Raw genomic sequence first — 22,206 nt, forward strand, 5'->3', positions numbered from 1 at the left:
AAAGCTCATTACGATCGCATGTAGTGCGGCTCTGTCACGCCCGTCATTAATGTCGTTTATTAGCCCAACACCGGTAATGTTTTACCATTTATCGTACAGCCGGTAGAATAATTAATCACTTAATCAGAGTAGGCCCAAGGTAAGGGCATCGCATCTCGTATTCTTCTCGATAAAAGCGCTGTTTTCAATGTCATATCGGCGCGAACGGGGTTCAAGTACCTAAAACTTACTATTATTTTAATAGCAGTTGGTCCATTCTATACAAAAGACGGTTACGACGGTAGTTTATCATATTTATGTATTTAAGTATTATAATTGTTACAATGAGTTAGCCGTCTAAACTGTCAAATGTCTATCTCACTCTAAAAGTTAACACAGCCAAGAGAGCGACTGTTGAAACATAGCACTTTTTGACAGCTTAGAGCAGGGGGGGGGGGGAAACTGCGGCCCGCCGGGTATTTTTTTGCGGCCCGCCATCATTAATATTGTACTTCTGATTACGAATAACTTTTTTATAATTTTTTAAAAAATATTGACAAAAGATTATAATTTGTTTAGCAATAGTACCTACGCGATCCATTTTCAATAGATATTGATAGTGTACCGACAGAGCTACAACTTGAATTTATTGATCTGCAGTGCGACACTGATTTAAGAGAATTGCATCGTCGTGAAGAAATCTCCAAATTTTACAATGCCCTTAATTTAGACAAATTCGACCAACTTAAAAATTATGCAAGAAAAATGTTCGTTATTTTTGGATCAACCTATAGGTATATGTGAACAAACATTTTCGATCATGAACCTCAATAAAAATTCTTTACGATCAAATATCTTCGATGCCCGTTTACAAGCAGTTTTGAGAATATCAACTACAAAATTAACACCTGAATTTTAAAAAATGTACAACAGTTTCATTCTTCTCATTATTTTTTTTGTAATGTTTATTTTTCGTGATAATAAATAGTGTATATCTAAAAATGGTATTTTACTTGCGGCCCGCCGCTCATTTTGAATTCTTGAATTTGGCCCTCCATCCAAAAAGTTTGCCCCCCCCTGGTTTAGAGTGTTTAGACGGTTAACTAATTGTAACAACGCCGATAGCCGCCTTTTTACAGAATAGACCATGGCCCCCACAAAGGGGAGGCTGACAGGGCTCTAGCCTGGGCGCCCGGGCTCAGGAGGGGCCCGACGTGGCAGATCAACTAGTTAAATTAGATAAACACACCGTAAATGTATAAGCTCTAATAGTAAAAAAGTCGCCTGCGCTATAAGACGAGTATAATTTTATTTTATAATTATTTTTAGTGTCTCCTGACTAATGAAAATGACTATTTATCCAACATGGCGAAGGGTCAGATGTAACTTGGCTATCACAAAAGAGGGTCGCGCTCAGTGCTTCATAATATGATGCCGAGTGCCGACAATTCAAGCTGATTTATTTAAAAATACGAAAAATCGCTAAACATACACGGAATACCCTTTATTTTACGCGGAACCCTGGAGTTCCACGGAATATCATTTGGGAAACATTACTATAGAACATTACACTGCCCTTAACCTTAGCGATAGGTTGGGGGGGCCGCCAAATATCATGGCCCACCCGCTTCAGGATGTGGGGGCCATGGAATAGACCCACCGGTATTACTAACTGGCCGGTACCGATATGTAAGCAAACGTGCTAACGTACTAACGTGCACTTTTCGCTTGTGCGCTATACGATTGATAACAATAATTGCTACATTCATTTGTTTTGAAAATCCCTTGGCATCGACATTGATTTAAAATTGAAATATTCAGCATGCCAAATGCGTAACTTTTTACAGCGATTAGTTGTGGTTTTAACTTTTTATATTTGGTCTTTTTCATAAAGTGTGAATAAATTTTGACTGCACGTCAAATCCGTAGTTTTCTTTTGCCTTTCTTTGTGTCCGTTAACACTAATTGGTTTCATCTTTCTGTAGTCAATTATTTTAACTTAACAACGTGTTTTTCTCTCTACCGTCGGCTACGTCTCTTTCTATTCTTATTCGTATTCTTTTGTGCGTATTCTGTGCTGTATTGAACGCTAAGTTTACAGGAATTCTAACCTTCCTAGCTGGATGAGAACAAATCTCTTTCGTTGTCTGAATCATCAAATATACTACATGCCCAAAGAAAACTAGAAACCACAATAACCCATCGGCTCAACTAAAGGTTGGAAAGATTTGAGTAGTTTTCACCTTTCGGCGAGATTCTATTAGGCCTGCAGCCCTATGTTCTAACTAGTGATATAAAGTCACCCGACGACATGACATAATTGTGACGTCAGCCAATACACGCTCGAGGCAAGCCGTTCAATGCACACGGCTCACCATAGATATTATTATGCTGAAACACCTATTTGTGTATGGGGATAATGGATAACGCCACTATTTTAGTAGCGTTATATTCTCGAATGCTATTATCACTCCGGTAGTACGTCACAATGATGTCATACGACGTCATGTCGACCGGGCGACTACAACTCGCAAGTTCTAACATAAGGCCCCTGGTCGACAAGGCACTTACTTCAATTGGAAATGTAATATAAGTCACCCGGTCTTAGTTCCACCTTATGTGTCGACTTCGTGTCGTCTTCAGCCAGATGTAAAGAAGGATTCACTGCTACGAAAGGTCTTCAACCTTTTCTTAATAGAATCCTGGCGTGTTACCAATGACGGATTTACTATAGGACTAAAGCCCAGAGCCCCCGAACCTGCAGGGCTCTGGATGCCAAAAATTAATTGAAAAAATCCATGGAAAAATTGCCAAATATGCAAACTTTTAGAAGATAGTAACAGCCCAATTTTAAGTACATTTCCAAATACTCGAATTGGTTTTAGAATTTCTCTTGATATACTTACCTGCAACTAATTGCCAATGATAAAAGGTCGGTTTCCACCAGTGTTGCCATCGTTTTCTATGTTGATTATTGTACCAAAGGGTAAAAATTATAGTATTTCTGAGAAAACTATAAGTACAGGAACATTTTTTGTCTCGAATCCTTCAAAATTAGTATATTTACCTAAAATTATAGTATTTTACATTTTTCGCGGAATAAAAATTATAGCAAAATCGACTAAGTTAACTTGTTTTAAATATGAACGAGCCTAAAATGTTTAAAATATATTTTTTTGATGAATTATTATTTAATTATGTTTTAAGTTGGGTTTTTGGGTGCCCCAATGCGTGTTAATTAGCCCATGGCCCCTTCAAGTGTAGGAAAGCTGACCCCGCGTGTTGCGCATCATGAATTAATATTCTTTTATAAGGTTGTTTTATGGGCTGTTAATATTACAGAAAAAAGCTGTTTAATTCAATAATATTGCTTGACACTTTCGTGGCGTTTTGTTATCTTTTTTTAATATTTGTGCTGTCACGGTGTGATCTCTCTTCTCCTTTTTGAACGAATATGCTGTGAATTACGCTTATCTAAGCTAGCCTGAACTGAATGGGGAATGAATTAGGCACATTTTGACTAATTTTGCTCATTGTTAAATGAGAATTGTGATAGGTGTATGTTTACGAATTCTGATTGCGGATCTAACAATAATGATTTATGTAAATAATATTTATCTGACAAAGTAAAATACTCTGCAGGTATTAACTGCGTGGAAAGCTCCAGGATACGGTCATTAGTTTGTCGGTCAGTGGGTGAAAGTCGCGTGACACACTGACGTTTTGTGCTGTCAATATGATCCAAGGGCAAGGTCGAACGATTTTTATTAATTTAACACTGGATATACATATTATTTTATTCTATTTTGCTATGTGCTGTGCCTGGCGGAACAGTCTATGTCTTAGTTAATCTAACTTAAATCTCCAAAGTGTGGCCTTTTTATATCCATTGTCATATTAGTTACGATTACAGACATACAGGCGACCCTCGACTTTCGAACCTTCTACAGGTTCTACAGGTATAATCGTGAATAATATATTTTTGTATGAATCGAGGTTATTTGAATAAAAAGACGGGTGATCAGTGCTGCGCTTTAGAGAAATAAAAAATAACAGTTTTCGTAAAATAATACGAGGGTTGTCCAAGAATTAAAGACCTTTATTCATTTTTGGCGACGCGGATGTTATTTCGCAAAAGATGGCAGCCTTTCCTCTCCAGAACGAGCGATGAGCCGGCTCGGTAGCTGCTTCAGAATGACCTTTGTGTCTGTCTGAGATGGACGCTCCGCTGTTGAATCCCGCCGCCTGTAAGGTGCGTTCAATCATTCGATTTCTCAACCAGGAAGGGAGTCCACTCTGTTGAAATCTATCATCGTCTCACATCCAATTATGGTAATGTGATGTACCAGCGGAATGTCAGGAAGTGGTGTACTGAGATTTCGAGTGGTAGAACGAGTGTTCATGATGAGGAGGCGAGGGGAAGGAGGTCCTCAATTAGTGACGTTTTGTTAAGAAAATCAATGATAGAGTTCGTGAAGATCGCCGTCTGACAGTCCGTGAGCTCAAAATTTTAATCCCAAGCGTCAGTAAGTTTACCATACAAACAATTTTGAGGGGAAAATTGGGGTATGCAAAAGTGTGCTCATTGGGTGCCCAAAATGCTGACGGAAGTTCACAAACAAAATTGTGTGAAAAGCACAGTGTTTTTGAACCTTTTGGGCTCATTCAAATGGGATGTCCTCCGTCATCCTGCTCATATCCCCGAACTGGCGCCGAGTTATTTCAATCTTTTTCTTCACCTGAAGCTACATTTGGCCAGAAAATGTTTTGAGACCGACGAGGACGTGGAGGAAGAGGTGAGAACATTTTTGAGGACGGCGGCGGCGGAGTTCTACGACAACGGAATCATGGACCTAGTGCCATGGCTCACCAAGTGCATAGATCGTAATGGGGACTACGTCGAAAAATAGTGGGGATATGTACCTAAAATTTTCCTGATTTTTAAAATAATAAAGGTCTTTAATTCTTGGGCAACCCTCGTACTATTAAAAATAACCTGAACATATTGAATTCGAGGTAAACCGAATGTTTATGCAGAACATTGATCCGCGTTACTATACACTGCATGACAGTGCATGACATACACATATTATAACTTACAACCAAGGCCCACTAAAACAGTGATCATGAAACCTATACCAGTGGTCGCGAACCTATGGCACGTGAGATGATTTTGCATGACACACGTTTGAAGTGAAAAAAATACCTATAATAATAATAAATGAATAAAAAATAGCACGCATATATTCTTTAAAAATAAGCATTAGGTACGTTTAATATTATATAGGTCGGTCCTTAGACTTTATGCGTCACATATGATATATATAGATTGAAATTGAAATTATCGCACTGACCTCATTAGGCGGCGGAGGATGCCGCGCCGCGAACCTCTAATTTTTATCGATTTACAATGCTTGAGACCACTGTAGCGAGAGAATGTCTCATCTGATTGGAGGAATTCTGGTGTCAATTTGTGCGTAAAGAACCAAACTAATTAATAAGTTAACAAACAATTTCATTTCTACCCACAAAAAAATCACTAAAACAAATGATAAACAAAGACTTGGTGAAGCTAGTAGTAGTAATTCTGGCAGACAGTTCAAAATTGGTGGACCGAAATGTATGGCGTAATTGAAAAAAGTGATAAAGCTATATGTGTGTTATGTTTTATAAGTGGCATCCAGAACATCGTCATTATTTCTTAGAATTTTTAAAAACTATTTTTTGTTATAACTGCTCGGCACGTCAGTTAAAAAATAATATTTGGGAAATTTTGGCACGCGTACGTAAAAAGGTTCGCGAACCCTGCTATAGGACATGTACTAATCATTCTGCAGTGGCACCGTAGGCCATTTGCGGATGTATTGTAATAATTATTGTTTGTTGCTGTGCTTGTTTCAAAGCTATGTAGCAAATAATTAATACCATTTCAACTGCAAGCCGCTATTGCCGATCCATGGTGCTACTGAAGTATACCTACTGATTTACCTATAATCCATAACACAATGAAAACAATACATACATTGTAAACATAAAACATTAAGTTTCCAAAATTATATGTAAGTATAAAAAAAATACTTTTTCATATTAGAATTACAAAGTTAAACTATTATTTAGAGTGCAGATTAAGTTCAATCGTTACCTGAATTTTACAAATAATAATGGCTTATCAAGGTTACCTGAATGCGTTTTATCACACGTTAAAACAACCTTACTTTACTTGTTAGCGTTTCTCTATCTGTCGTTTCTTTGTTGATAAGCTAATTAGTGACTATTTTTAGGATTTACGACAATGCCCGTGCGGCGACCTCTGCTAATGAACTTGGCATTTGAGTGGTCAGGTAAATGACTAATAGTAATATTCTTTTTCGTTCATGACTGAGGATCGTGACCCGGATGATTTTGCAGCCTTGCCGATGGCTTGGGTTAACCCCATGGCCCACACATCCTGAAGCGGACCCCTCTACCTATCGCTAAGGTTCAGGGCAGTGTGATTTTCGACAGTAGTGTTCCTCAAGATGGTTTTCGCGGAACCCAGAGTTAATATGATTCTGTGTATTTTCAGTGATTTATTGAGTTATCGGCACTCATCATCATATTATTATTATGAAGCACTGATCCCTTCCTCTTTTTGTAGTAGCCAAGTAACATGCAACCCATCGGCATATTGGGTAAATAGCAAAGAGATTGGACTCGATCTCTTTGGTAAATAGCCATTTTATAAGTCAGGAAACACACTTAAAATAATTATAAAATAAAATTCTACTCGTGCATTATTATTTAATTGCATCAATGATCATATTACATCAGACTGCATCGCATATTCATGTATTTTAAAATGTAAATATTATTTTACTATTCAAGCAAATTTGTGGTGTGTTTTGCTCACTTAACTGGTCGACCAAGCTAGAGCCCTTTCAGCCTCCCCTTGTGGGGAGCATGCTCAACCCCCTCGGGGTTTAGCGGCACGCAAAGTCTTTATCAAAGAAAAACTCTTCGTCCTCTTTGACCTTTTGACACACTTAACCAAATACCTAGCGTATTTCCCGATTGTCATTCTCACTGCGGACTATGATACAAAAAATGAGAGTCCCGACCAAGCAAATCGATGACAGTCTATTGGAGTTCACTGAGGTAATCGCGATAGCTTATGACGTGTAAGTAAGTATTAAAAAAAAAATGCGGATAATCTAAAATTCATGACACCTTTAAATACAGAGGCGTCAAGTCGAGATATTGAGGCTGTGTAGGTATAAAAAAAAACTTTTCATTAGTGCGACAGACCAAATAGTTTAATAGTATCTTATTATTCAACATTCCAAACCGTTCCCGCAGAAATTCTCTGCGATTCGTAGCTACATAATATTATTCATATTATCGTTTGATGATAGCCTTTTAAGTTTGTTTGATTGGACAATCTTGGTGGTTACAATACTAAACTGAATGACAACATGTTTGATTAATGTATGTTGTGCATAATAATGTAGACCAATTGCTTTTGCAGAAATATTCACTGAGTCAAAAACCTCTGATGGATGGTTTCTATGGATTTTCCTACAATGTTAACATAGACTGCATATCGGGTTATTTATATTCATTATCGAATTAATTATTTTAATTTATATATATCCTGATCATATTCTATATAGGTATAGTATAATAGCAGTAGGGCTAAACTTACGCCTGTCATCAATTCTAGCCAAAAAATTAAAGAAAACCTTCCTCTAGGACAGGGATGGCGAACCTTTTTGAGAAGTGGGTCAAATTTCGTTCATTATTTTTTTTCGTAATAGTCACTAAGTCACATATTTCAAAATATATCCATAAAAAAATAGCGCCTTTTTTATTAGAGAAAATTTATTTGTACACATCCGAATACTAAAAAACATAAAGAAACAATAATAGTATTTGTCGATATAGGAATAATGTATTATTTAAGTACCAAACTTCATTTACCGATTGTTTAAGGGGATCCTAAATGCCAACAAGCTTGCAATTTGTGAATGTTTTTTGATAATTTACAATTTTATATTTATATCAAATCGAGCTTAAATGTTTGGACCATACCTAAATAAGATTTCATATAAATAAAAAGGATTTCAAGTTATACACATTTATATTTTATTTAAAAATCATTGTTTTTTAAAATATATATAAAATATATTAAAACTATGAATTAGTCAAAAATCTAAACGGTAAAAAATTGACAACTTAAACTTAATTTTAATAATAAATATAACCATAAAAATAATGTAATAATAACGTAACCTATGTACCAAATATGTGACAAATTCACATTTTTTTTACAATTGTAAGTTTATCTTTGACTTTAAAATTTTTTAAATGTTTTCAGATACATATTTATTAATTAATATAGTTGACATTGTAAATTATCAAAAAAAAAATCTCAAATTGCAAGCTTCGTATTTTCTCGCTAGGTTCTCTGTTGGCATATAGGACCCCCTTAAAATAGTTGTGTCTGTAGTAATAGTGTGCACAGCCATAGCGGTACACTGGCATAAATTTAAGTGACATGGCGTAGAGAACTGAAATGGGGCCTGGTATCGTGGAGGACGGAAGAGCTCGGTAGAATTATAAAGTTCATCAACAAAATTGGAGAAAAGACCTGGACAACGGATCCTCACTCAGAGGAGAAGAGCAATCTGGCGGTGGGTCAGTCAATACCTGGAAAGACACCTAAAATATTAATTCAATATTACCTATAGTTAAATTTATTTTTTAACTCGAAACGGAGACTAGTATTTACAAGGTAAATGTGCCCCTTATTATACTAACGTGTTGATTGCATGTTAGTTTTTTTCTTAGCGTTTAGTTAGTTAACTTATCAATGTCGTGCGCAAACACGGATATGTTTTCTTTGTCCCCGAAGTACATCGTTTACATATTATTCATGAGGTTATTTGAATCAAATGTAACAATCTCAGTGGATATCTGATGCAGAGAATGCTGTCGTATGTTCGTGTGACTCATGAATTTATACTTAATGCCGTTCTCGTATTCTGAAATGTCATGTCAAAAGTAAAGTGCATTGTAATGAAAGATGTGACATAAATAGTATCTTTTACATTTATCTACTTAAATCGGTGATGGCCAGTCTTTCATTTCATGATAGTCTAATTGGATTCCAAAAACTATTTGGGAGTCCCATTTATCTAATTACGTACCTACTCAATAATAATTCTCCAAACCGATTATTTTACAAAACAACACGGTGTCGCCGGGTTTTTAAAACACCCCCGATATGATAATATTATGTTCTGTTCGTTTTTTGATGCGGGGTAGTTTTGTAAAAATTTGTTCTGCGAACCACTTAAAATCTAAATTATTAATATATGTAATTAATACGATGGCCGAGCGGTTACGCGCCAGGCTTATAATGTCGTGAGTTTGAATCCTGGGTTTGGCTAATTCACATGTTGTTTTTCAATGTGCTGCCTCAAGGCGTTGTAAATGCACATACAGGTTAATTATTACAAAGGTGCCCGTTGAATTTAAATAACCAAATCAACTGTTTTTTATGAATATATTTTTAAGCGTTCATATTTTTATAGTCATGTTTACACGAGAAACTGGTTATTAAATAAACAAAAGAATTCAATAAATACCATAATAGCACGATTGCTGGAATTTTGATTATTTTACCATAAAACAATCGTGTTTATTTTCTTTAAAGATTGCAGATGTAGGTACCAAGGATTACAATCCCGGATACGGCTGAAACAAGTGAAAAACTGGTTAATATTTTTTTCAGTATATACCACATTTAATCGCACTTTCTTGGTTGATGATTAAATACAAGTGATACATCTGTATATTATTTAGATCCCGTAATACCGTGAGAGTTGGGTAGTTTTCCACAATTTCAATACACTTTTATTTGCAAATCAACCACATTGAAACTTAGTGTCTGATTTTTTTGGAATCACTTCTTAACTCACTTGTCATTGTCTGCATCTTCCCACAAAATATCATCCTCTGTGCCATCAAAAGCATTAGTGATGCAGCATTTATTGTAAGAATATTCCACTACTGTCTTCTGGAATTTATTCCATGCAGCTGACGTGATGATTCATCACAACTGTAAAATTTTTCAGCAATTGTAAGATGCCATCGATTATAAATCGCACCCTGAATTCAGAGACACCAAAATAGGAAAAAAACATGCGTCTTATAATCGAGGAAATACGGTAATATAATTAATATTCTTACAAGTATTTCAAGCAAGTGATTATATAAATACGTCAATATGCAATTAAAAAAATATTTTTATTAATAAGATTTTAGCTTTAGATAGTCGCCTAGTATGGAGTTTTCGCCACTGATAGATATGTGATATAAACGCAATAAATTTTCAGTTAATAAATAATAAATTGAGTATTCCACCAACTTTTAATAAACTTTAATTTAGTTATCATTATTTTGTATATAAACAATGTTGGACACCAGTCAAGACGGCTATGCAAGTATAATGAAATTTTGAATAACGACATGTCATCACTCGAAACGTGGTGATTGGCAAATGAATGCATGTTGAATATTAAAAAGTCTACTTTGTGTGTTTAGCATGCCGTGTTTCAAGAATTTGAAGAAAAAGTCCAGTTTATTTTACACAGGTCCGCATTGAAAATAGTATAATGTTAGGTACTTATACAATAATAAATAAATATGTGCCTATTTTAAAACGTTTTTATTAGCTAGTATTCTTATTTGTCCGGTACAAATCTTGCAATCGACTTATAACTAACTTCCCGACTAGCTAGATATTTGAAACTTTTAGAATGTATCAGAACACGATGCCAATGCATTCTTATAATGCTTTTAGCCATCTTTAAGCAGAATTGAATTCATTTTCAGTTAATTTTGTTTTGTATGGAAAGTTATTTCAGAAAAATCTGTCAAAAGTAAAAGACTATTATCGGTTGCTAAGCCGGTGGCCCTAGCAACTAAATTATTAATATATACGTGCGTTACTATGGAAATCAAAATGAAATGTCAAAATGACATTTCAGTATTCTATATTTGTTTGTTTGTTTGTTTGTTTTTTATCAACTTCATATCAAGTACAAGTTTGAGCATATTGATCATAAAAATTTCATTTTATCTTGTAAGTAATTATTTAATATATGTATATTATTCTACAGTGACGACAGAAGCGATTTGCAGTTGTATTGGTTTTGTTTGCTAGCATTGAAACAGTAATTCTATCAAATACGCCAATACACCTGTGAATCGCCAATGGTCACTGCAGAATGATTTACCACTACCACTGCACACGAACTCACGGAGCACTGTTTGTAAAATCACGTATTATTAGCGATGCTGGGATTGATATTTTTGGGTGAAACACACAACAACACCATAAGTATTTTAATTTTAAAGAAAAAAGTACTTACAGTTCATTTTGTATGTTCTTTATAAGACCACCAATTTGAGTCTGATGCTATTTTCTGATTTACATGTAATTATTTTTTTATCTTCGTGTATTTTATTAAACTTTTTTACACGTGGACTTTTTAAAAATTTCAAAATCAATCAAATACAAAATTTTATGTATTCACGAGTTTATAAATAATCTCGATAACGTCTCATCGGTACCTACATTAGTTTTAAATATCGGTTATGCTAAAGTAATCAATTATTATAATATTAAATTGATAACTATGAAATGCGGTGTTTCGTATCATTCTCCTTGTTGTATCTACCTATTTAAATTATGTTCAATATCTTTATAAATTACATATTTTCTATATTGGGCCCAATTGCGCCCCTGACTGGTGAAATACGCCCCTGGTCGCCACCATCAAAAGCGCCTTTATTTTTCTGGGAGCGTCCCACGACGAACTCCCCATGTCCCTGGTCGTGAACGGCTTTTATTTTAATAAGAGTGCTTCCCAAGATTTATCGCGTCATGGCACCCTATTGAAATCATAATTTTTTCGCAGCACACTGAAAAATACTTACATATACGTCTTTCCATGTTATACCCAACACCCACATAAATTACTAAGTTAAATAATATTTTTCCCAATGCAGGCCTGTTCGAAATAATTTTGTTAAATGCAGTACCGTCGCGTACTGAGCACTTCGTTGTTTGCCCAATTGCAGTCCAGCATACGAAAGCCGTCGAGAATTCGGCCTACTAGACAGCAGAGGCGGAAGAAGATGACATGCTCCGTCGACTTCTTATTGCAAACCCAAAAACATTATTTCGTGCTTATTGGTTGGCATTTTTTTTCAACCGTTTTCAATTCAATACTAGCCAGTTTAATGATGCAATGATGCCCACCCTGTTTAATCAGTGTACATATATTATGCAGCTACCATATGGCTGAAATTTATGATTTTTTTAATTGTACGAATTGTATAATAAAGTTTAAATGTTATGATTTCTTTTATTGTGTTAACTGTCAATCATGTTGGAAATGCGTTGTATTATTGATTTAATTTAATAAAACGCATTTTTTTTAGTACTTTTTCCACTTTTAATAAATAAATCTGGACCGGTTTCGTCCGCCTCAGGAGGACATTTTCTACTGAATAATCTTTACAAAACAGGCATCTATCATAACAAATTCAAAAAAATTAACATAAAACAAAATATGAAGGAATAAGTACTTACAATAACATTTCAATATATGTATCACCAAACAAATATTTATGATTAACCAATATTTTTAATAACACAATACATTTGATTAGTAAGTAATTCATTTACAATATTACTTACCACTTGATGGACAAACGAATATGAACGAAAATATGAGTCAAATTATTGTAAAAATGTAAATGTAAAAAAAGGCGGACGAAACCGGTCCAGGTTTATTTATTTATTAAAAGTGGAAGACATACTAAAAATTTGCGTTTTATTAAATTAAATCAATAATTAAATGTTATAATAATATTAACGTACGACTGAATTTTACAATGTTTCACTAAAACCGTCGTTTAGTTTAGTAGTAATGTCGCATTATTTTATTTATTCGATGGCACACGGGTTGTGCGTGCCCCACTGGTTTGACTTCCAATGTTTATTCCATCAAACTTTTACATTATATGGAAAACGTGAGAAGAGTAATTATATATTTAGACTTTTATCACAATAATAGGTTTTTACCAAAACCTATTAGCAGTTTTCTTATCAGTGCTTCGTGTTATCTCACTTCCTGCTTTGGAGTAAGTGATTTATTCAACCAGCCGTGATTCAATTTAGTTAGTTTATTTATTTTTTTAAATTGAAAAGGTTTTTTTTTTATTTCACACACCTTATTTAATTACTAATCAGTAATCGCTATCACACATTACGGGACAATAATATATAATTATATAAACGTGCGTCGTTCCATGCGTAATTCTAATTAATTGTTTCGAATCAGGCTTGGAGAGAGGGTCGATTATTTGGGGTCCGTATCAGTTGAAGTACGGCCATATGGTGATGACTAGGCTTAGGATTCTTAGGTATTTAAATATCAAAAATATCTATCTGTTTCAGACAATTTTGAAACAATTACGCCCTATTTGTTAGCTTCTATTTTTAAATATTTTTGGATAATTACATATTATGTTAGGTTTAAGCACATATTTTCACATAAACACAAAATTAATTGACACAATAACACTAGTAAACACAATTGAAATGTTAGAATCATTCATCTACATTCTACAAAGTCACTAAGTAGTGGAGAAAATTAATTTAAACAATACTGCTGCTAAAATAAGAAAATGTTCCTGGACCAATTGGAGTAAAAATATGGACAACATTATATAATGTTTTAAATAAAAACACTGGACTTCAAACGCTGCAGAATATTAAAGCTGTTTTGGAAGATCCCTCAGATGCCTCAGATGTTTCAATTTTTTTCTACCTCAGAAATAGTTTCTTTTACATACGCAATAATAACATTAATAATTAAGTAGAACCAAGTGGAAAGAAGTTTTCCCATGTATAAAAATTGCTAGGATCAAATCGTCAAAAGATTCACTTTCGAAAATTTGAAGCATTATTTTATTATTTATTGTAATAAAGCGTTTTCTATTTATGAATAAATAATACATTAAACTGTTGAAATATATATGATTTATTGTAATAGGTACTTAAATTTTTAACACGTATTTTTGTTTTTTAGCACAAAATTATGAGATTTTAATAACATATTTTCCAATTATATCTACATATTTTACGTACCTATTATTAATTTTTTAGCACCTAAAAATCCTAAACCTAGTGATGACACACGGTTCAGAAGAATGTTTTTACTATCTTTACCCGACTGACTTACGTATTAGGTGTCCTTAGATGAAACGTAAGCATAGATGTTTATTTGGCTGCGTACTTTTTCCGACATAATACCTATATGCGTGGTGTAAATGAGATCTGAGATTTTAGTGTTTATTTCAGTATGCATCATTGATACATATTTTAGAAATCTATAGCATCAGCTGTTATTTGTTATTTCAAGGTCTTTGTCAATTGCCAATTGGTAAGGTAATAGCTTACCTACTGTTTACAACAAAAATTATTGATTCGAACATTGATATAATTTAGCTTTCGTGACTTTGTTATAAGTTTTATATATTTGTAAAAATATGCTATATTTAACTAAAATTATGTTATATTTTTTTTTTTTTTTTTATAATATTTATAATGTAATTATCTACTCACTGTTTCACTGTACTTACTCATTGTATTAGTTATTGTAACGTCTTAAATTTATACATATTTTTAATGGTCACGCATGTAAATATGTACTTAAACGAATTAATTGAAATTAAAATTACTCTTTTTATTAATAATAATTTTTATATTTCTCTTTCATTAGGGGTCCACGTTTCACATGGGGCATTGTGAGTAAAGTTCACCAAATAGTCATTGTTGTTTTGAAAAATATACCTACCCGTTTACACGTGCATGTATTTACTTCTGAGAGTACCATGTATTTACTTCTGAGAGTACGTATTATCGCAGCCATAACAAGAAAATGCACGCGTAAACATGTACTATCATGCAAGTTTTAATATTATAATATTAGTGAAAAAATACTATACTTAATAATATAGTACATATAAGTTCAAACACCTTCAGGTTCAGTAGGTTATTTAAAGAAGTATATATTGTTAAATATGCATTAATTATTATTAATTAAGTAATTAGTTATGCAGCCATTTAAAATGGAACTTATATGTCACATAAATTGTTGCTTTTTTTTTTTAATATTACTTATTCACTTTACTCATAAAATGTAATGTAAGGGAAAACCTCCTATGTCAAATATTTCAACAAATCTGAATGCACAATACTTCCATGTCACGATAAATGTAAAATACGGTTGATAGTAGTTATAAATAAAGAAAGCCATACAATCTTTAAAAAATACAAAAACATTAAGTATTATTTTAAATAAAGGTCTTATCAAATTAACCAGTTTTTATCTTCCCCTGAAAAATCCCATTTTTTGATTAAGAAAGTTTGTGATCTGCAACATCGATATGGTACTTTCAATGTCATAATATTGTCCATTCATCTAAATTCTAAAACAAAGATTATTCATTAAAAAAAAACATGTTCAAATATTGTAAAACTATTTTTATCGTGGCATCTTGTAGCTAAGCGTCTTAATATAATAAAAACAATAGACATTGACATTCATAGTAAGTACAATTATTGTTACTTTTATAATAATAAATTAAATGCCGCCGTTCACGGTAATTACCTACATAACTTTCATTTTTGCACCGTTAACGGAGACCGTAAACCTGTTAAATGAAATGAAATACTAAAAGCAAAATAACGTCACATTCGTCATAATGAATTTTTTCCATCACCTGGCGGATGTTATAAGGCTGGTCACGCGGTGGCTGCGTACCTATACGTCCAATTTTCATCAGCGACTTAGCACGACCCATGAAACTAATACAGGGCTACGCTGCGAAATTGCGAATTCCAATCGTAACCGTAGTCATTGCGTATATATAAAAAATATGGATAATATCAATATGACATAATATAAATGTATTCTTAATACCGCGCTCTCTCTGTGATAAGAACCAGGTAATTTCATTAAATCTCACATAAACACCTGTGGATTTCGCTCCGATTTTAGCGAGCCGTTGGTTTATTGTGGCCTTTATTGTTAAGCCGGCGAATACGATCGTGCTGATAAGAGAAATGTTATTAATAGACCGCCTAATCGGCTTTGCGAATTTTGATACAGTCCACGTCGGATGGAACATGCAAAACTGGAGTCGAAAAAACTAAAGGTAGGTGAACTTTATTTGGTTTTCATGGGGAAAACTATTCCATGTTGAAGGTATATGAAAACCCAGATTAGGGTCATTAATTATGTTTGATTCTAATATTACACTTTAGCAGTAGAGTATTGTCACCAAGGTAACCTAACTGATGATCAGTAGGTACATAAATTGAATCGTTCCGTAAGTATTTATTATCCATCTCGTGAAAATAGATTTTGAATAAATCGGCATCCTCTTTCTAACTCCTTTTAGAGGAATAAAATATCTGGTTCTTGTTGATTTACAGGAAGCCAGCGGCAAATTTTTTTTGAAAAAATACCGATGGTTGGGCCATTTATGTTCCCATTCCACTCCTTAGCTCCTCACCCACTTCCTAATCCACAGTGTTATTGTTACCAGACAATCAATGAACAATTACGGGTGATGAGAGACGGTGTTACAAAGAACATTCAGTTGCATCTCGATAGCGGGCGTGAGCGGGCTTCTAATAGCTTTCCGTCGCTTAAGTGATTGACTCAATAGATACAGACTCATTCAGAATCTCTCATCATCATTCATATACCCTCACATATAATCCATAAAACTGTGTCACAAAGTGCGTGAGTGTACGAAATGGGTGACCCAAAACAACAATACCACGCTAGCGAAAGTTGAAACCAGACCACGGAGCCATCATACATCATCACAACGGTCAGTGTCTGGCATTCTGTTCCATCGCCCCCACCCCTAGATTCGACCTCCTCATCTTCCCACAAAATAATTACAGTCCACTTAAAAAAAAGCTCAACCAGCCGATATACTGGATTATTTGTTATGTTAGGTTAGGCTTTCATTCTTGAATTCATGAATTTTGCTAATATCGGCTATGAAAATAAGCTTCCTGTTTACCGACTTGTAACAAATACTTTTTTGAATTGCCTTCGAAATCACGCCTATTGTCTCTATATCTATTGCAGTGTCAACCAAAGTGTGCACCGCGTGAGGTTCCAGGCGTGCCGCGAGAGAAGTCAAACTCGAAATGAAAAGTACTCGCACGATTTACCTCTTTGCGACCAGAAATAATGTCGTTCTTCGATGCTGATGCCTCGCTATTCAGTATTTGTTATCAAGGTTACATACCTTGGTTAATCTTGATTAAAAACTACAAACAGTGATCGCCAATAAGTATGAACTTGAAATAACACATCAGCTGCATATTGTTAGGAATTTTCGGTGTGAGCGATTGCATCTACAGCCTAATTGGTAAACCGCACTGCCCGGGTTGAGTGGTTGTGGGTTCAAACCCATTCGGTACTAATATTTTTCATTTTTATTTAGCTACATTATTTTATGTTTCTGATGTGTTCTAAATTATGTACCTAAGCTCTTGGTTAAAAACTATAACGTGTACTAGTAAATGTCTTTATCCATGGTCTGTCGGTGTTTCAGGACATTCCCTACCATCACGACCACAGAACAGATTAATAGATAGAATTCCGATAAGCTATACCCCAACTACACTACATTTTTACACAGGGTTTTGAATTTGCAATAATGTCTGTTGCAAACTTCAAATACACCAATATTGAACGAGCGTCAATCCATAAACTGAGAGTAGTTGTCAGAACGAAGAACAAGCGTATTTTTGACACGTAGTTAAGTTTATCCCATATTTTTCCACACCCGAGATCGGTTGCCTGTTACTCCGAACCCGTTAGGCCATCCTCCCACGGCGCAACTTATGTCCGTCGGAACTGAAACTAAAATTCCAGCCAGTATCTAGCTAATGTATATTTCAATGGCGGCTCGCTGACGGCGAGACCGGAATCTCTCAGCTTCAAAACGGTCGCGAAGAGATGCGACATGCTAGTCGCGCGGTCTCTGAAGTTTCCAGTCACCGTAAAACAGTGGTACCAACATCATTAGATTTCGGTGAAAAATCATATTTTCTTACCAAAATTGGTAGCACTTCGTAAAGCCGCTAGCGTCATATCGTAAAAACCGAAACAACCAGAGACGTCAAAACTCAAAAGTACAAGATGAGCGAAGCGAGCATGTTTGTATTTTCTTTTTGAATAGCAGGAGTGATGATCCTAACAAGCTCGAGGTAGCTTTCCTTGGACATTCTATAGAAAGCCAGAAATTTGGAATCGGTTTCTTGCAGTTCCTTTGCAGCAACAAATAGTCTGCAGTTTATGTTCCTTTCTATATAAGGATGAATCCAATATTTTCTTTTATTTTGACTCCTGTATCTGTTATATTGATACAAAACCAAAGTCTCCTCGTCGCTTGACCCGCTCGAAGACATTGTTTGTTAAATATTAACTTAAACTAAAATAACCTAATAAGCGCGCGTGTTTTATACAACACAGCTGATAGTCCAGTTTGACAGTTTGAGGTTATGTGATTATTATTTCAACTGAGTTTCAGTAGCGCCGTGTGCGAAGCATCACATTGGTCAGTTTATGAGATCCTTCACAAACCAGTTCTGTCAGATTTCAGTTGCGCCGTGGGAGGAGGGCCTTAGGTATTTCAGTTCCCATTATTTCTGAGTTCCCTGATCAAGACTATGTATAAAATTATTTGTGTACTCCTAATGCTATTCGTGTGTGCGATTTCATTTTTTTAAACGGGCCGTTAACTTTCGCATACGTTTCTGTACAAAAATAATATTTTCCTCTATTCAGCAGGTCGCTAGTTTCTATTTTACAACTGTTTCTATTTGGCTGTTCTATTTTTGCGTCCAAAATTGCGTGTGCTCAAGAGGAATGTTTCTATTATGCAAAACCAATGCCGTATTTATAAACTCGAGAGAGAAAACCGCCTTTCTTGCTGCCGGACTCGTGTATATTTTACAAATTTATTCAACAGTATATTTTTATAATTACCGTGAATCAAATTTTGATTTGAGACTTGGATTTTTTGCGTGGATTTTATAATGACGCCTGTCATCCAATATATTTGACTTAAAAAATGTATCGTCATCATCAGCACCACAACCCACTGTGGGTCTTAGCCACATCCGGGAACGTTTCCTACCCTCTTTGAATGCCATATTCGAGGGCTCAATGTCAAACAACACTATCTACAAAAGTGCAACTTTACAGGAGAGCCAAAAATCTTTATTTTAGATTCTTGTAACTCAACAAGGGAAATGTTTATTTAAAACCTAATGTTCATATTTTATAATTTATTGTGTATTGTACATTTATCTTGCTTATGATGATGTTAAAATTTATAGGAATAGTTTTTAAGAAATATGAAAATAAGGGTAACTTATGTAGTTAACGTTTAACTTTACTGACGATTTAAGAAGAAATTAGAAAAGATTGACATAACGTTGTTTGACTATCATGTAGCCGAAAATTGTAAAACAACGTTATCTCAAAAAAAAAAAAAAACACTTTTTTGTAGATAACGTTGTCTGACTTTAAGCACTCGAATATAGCCTTACCCTTATTTCACACTATACGGGTTTAACCGTAACCGTTTTTCCGTCACAAGCTCAGTTTATGGTTGAGTGTTGTGCTGACCATGCGATTTAAAACCGTCTAATGTGAAAGAATGCATTAGGTCACGTACACTACTGCACTGAGTCATTGGGAGCCGTCCGGGCGCCGTGAATACAGTGTCAATGGACGGCTGTTATGCCGGGTCCACACTGGCAACATGTCGCCGGCAACTTCGTTAAAGTTTACGATAATTATCATACTTATATTACATTGTTACACACATATTATTGTTACACACAACGGAGATGGATCACGTATAGCGGTTATAGGTTTTGATCCCGTATTTTTGTATAGCGCAGGGGTGGGCAAACTTTTTGGATGGAGGGCCAAATTCAAGAATTCAAAATGAGCGGCGGGCCGCAAGTAAAATACCATTTTTAGATATAAGTACACTGTTTATTATCACGAAAAATAAACATTACAAAAAATGAATGAGAAGAATGAAACTGTTGTACTTTTTTTTAAATTTTTTTTAAAATTCAGGTGTTAATTTTGTAGTTGGTATTCTCAAAACTGCTTGTATGTGGGCATCGGATATATTTGATCGTAAAGAATTTTTATTGAGGTTCATGATCGAAAATGTTTGTTCACATATAGGTATAGGTTGATCCAAAAATAACGAACATTTTTCTTGCATAATCTTTAACTTGGTCGAATATGTCTGAATTAAGGCCATTGTAAAATTTGGAGATTTCTTCACGACGATGCAATTCTCTTAAATCAGTGTCACACTGCAGATCAATAATCTCAAGTTGTAGCTCTGTCGGTACACTATCAATATCTATTGAAAATGGATCGCGTACTATTGCTAAACAAATTTTAATCTATTGTCGATATTTTTTAAAAAAATATATAAAAGTTATTCGTAATCAGAAGTACAATTAATGATGGCGGGTGTGGCACCCCCGTATGGGCCCCATTTGGGGATGTCTCTGTGTATCTGGAGAGGCCCGAATCGGTATCAAACCCAACAAATAGTAAAGCGCTGATTACGAAAATAAATAAAAATAACAGAGCCGAGCCGGCAATGCCGTAGAGTAGATTATAAACGTTGAAGATTTGCAACGTCGTTTTTTTTCGACGACGGATTTCGTTGGAAAAAGACACAAGATGGCGCGCAGAACGCTGCAAGCAGCTAAATCGCGAACACGTACATTTCGTCCTTCGTAGAATTAAATTATTAAAAATGTAACTATTATATAATATTAACGTAAATATACCTTGCCGTTTCCAAAACAATTCCGGTGTGTTATTTGTTCATCTCCAAATCCTAAAATCCAGACAACAAAATAAAAGTGACAGTTTGTTTCTCACTTACCAAAATAGAGGGAAGTGATACGGGCCGCAAAAAAATACCCGGCGGGCCACATGCGGCCCCCGGGCCGCAGTTTGCTCCCCCCTGGTATAGCGCCTGTTAATAGATTTGTAGTATGTATAAATATTAAATGTATATTTTCTAGTATACATTCGAGTTTGATTGCCTAAATTTATTGAAAAGGAATTTAAATTAGAAGTCATATCGTCACCTTTTTGAGAAATTTGTGAATGAATTTGAGTGGTCAGTCACTCTGGACAGAAGGGTAATTTAACACTACCCTGCTCAGCATGCGATGTTTATTTTTAAGCATTAAGTAAATTATTAGAAACACTTGTAGGAAAGGGTGTGCCACCCCAGGGGTTAAATGAAGAAATGAATGGCGTGCGGTTCATAAATGCTGAGGATTTACCGCATTATTAAATTATATTCTGATATATCAATAAGACCAAAAACCATGAAATAAATAACATAGTTTTATTATAATACTGTTATATTATAACATATTAATGTTTTTTTTTACTGTTGGTAGATATTATTTTTATTTGCGTTGTTACAACGAAACAGCCGGCCATCCAGCTCACAATTCCGTCTGAGATGCTTGCAATAAAACGTATCTCTCCATATCAAACGTTTTATGTATCATGATCATGCTGGCGAGCGATTAATATAAGTGAAAGAATTTATGCGCATCCATCCTTGTTCTGCACGTACCATAATATTCATTTGATCATCTAATAATACTTATAATATTAAAATTTAAAGAATAATTTTATTCAAAATCAGAATAATTTGTGTGATTAAAAATGAAAATAGTTTTTGTATCTAACTAATATGTCTAGTTCATGACAAATTTAATGTACTTATGTTATATTTGAATGGGTGAGTAGCTAGTAAATGGCAGTTTTGATCGATAAAAACACTTATGTATAATGGACAACGTGCCTGATTTCAAAAATCACCGCACGCCACTTAAGATAATTCTAATCTATTTGATTATGCAAGTCCTCGACAAAAGTGCATGTTAAGTACTATGGCATGCATGCAACCCTGCGTTAAACCTCCATCAAAAGAAAATCGTTTCAAATTGTCGGTGACATTTCAATGGTCGATGAGTACCTTTTTTTTTTGATTACTTGCCGTGTTTAACGG

The 22,206-nt window shown here is 34.6% G+C and overlaps 1 protein-coding gene and 1 long non-coding RNA gene across 2 annotated transcripts in view; one reads left to right on the forward strand and one right to left on the reverse strand.

Moving 5' to 3' along the window:
- LOC147063960 (phospholipid-transporting ATPase VD) overlaps nt 1–22,206 on the forward strand; it is a 314,315-nt gene that overhangs the window by 179,054 nt on the left and 113,055 nt on the right. The window lies entirely within an intron of this gene.
- LOC147063962 (uncharacterized) lies at nt 8,549–10,066 on the reverse strand. Its single transcript, XR_015072010.1, has 3 exons — nt 9,939–10,066; nt 9,606–9,714; nt 8,549–8,664 (listed from the first exon to the last, which is right to left on the reverse strand). It is a non-coding gene; the product is annotated as an uncharacterized LOC147063962 (long non-coding RNA).

The sequence above is a fragment of the Rhyacophila brunnea genome, unplaced genomic scaffold, assembly GCF_057557595.1.
Source record: "Rhyacophila brunnea isolate RB1 unplaced genomic scaffold, BYU_Rbru_1.0 scaffold_8, whole genome shotgun sequence".
NCBI lineage: Eukaryota > Metazoa > Arthropoda > Insecta > Trichoptera > Rhyacophilidae > Rhyacophila > Rhyacophila brunnea.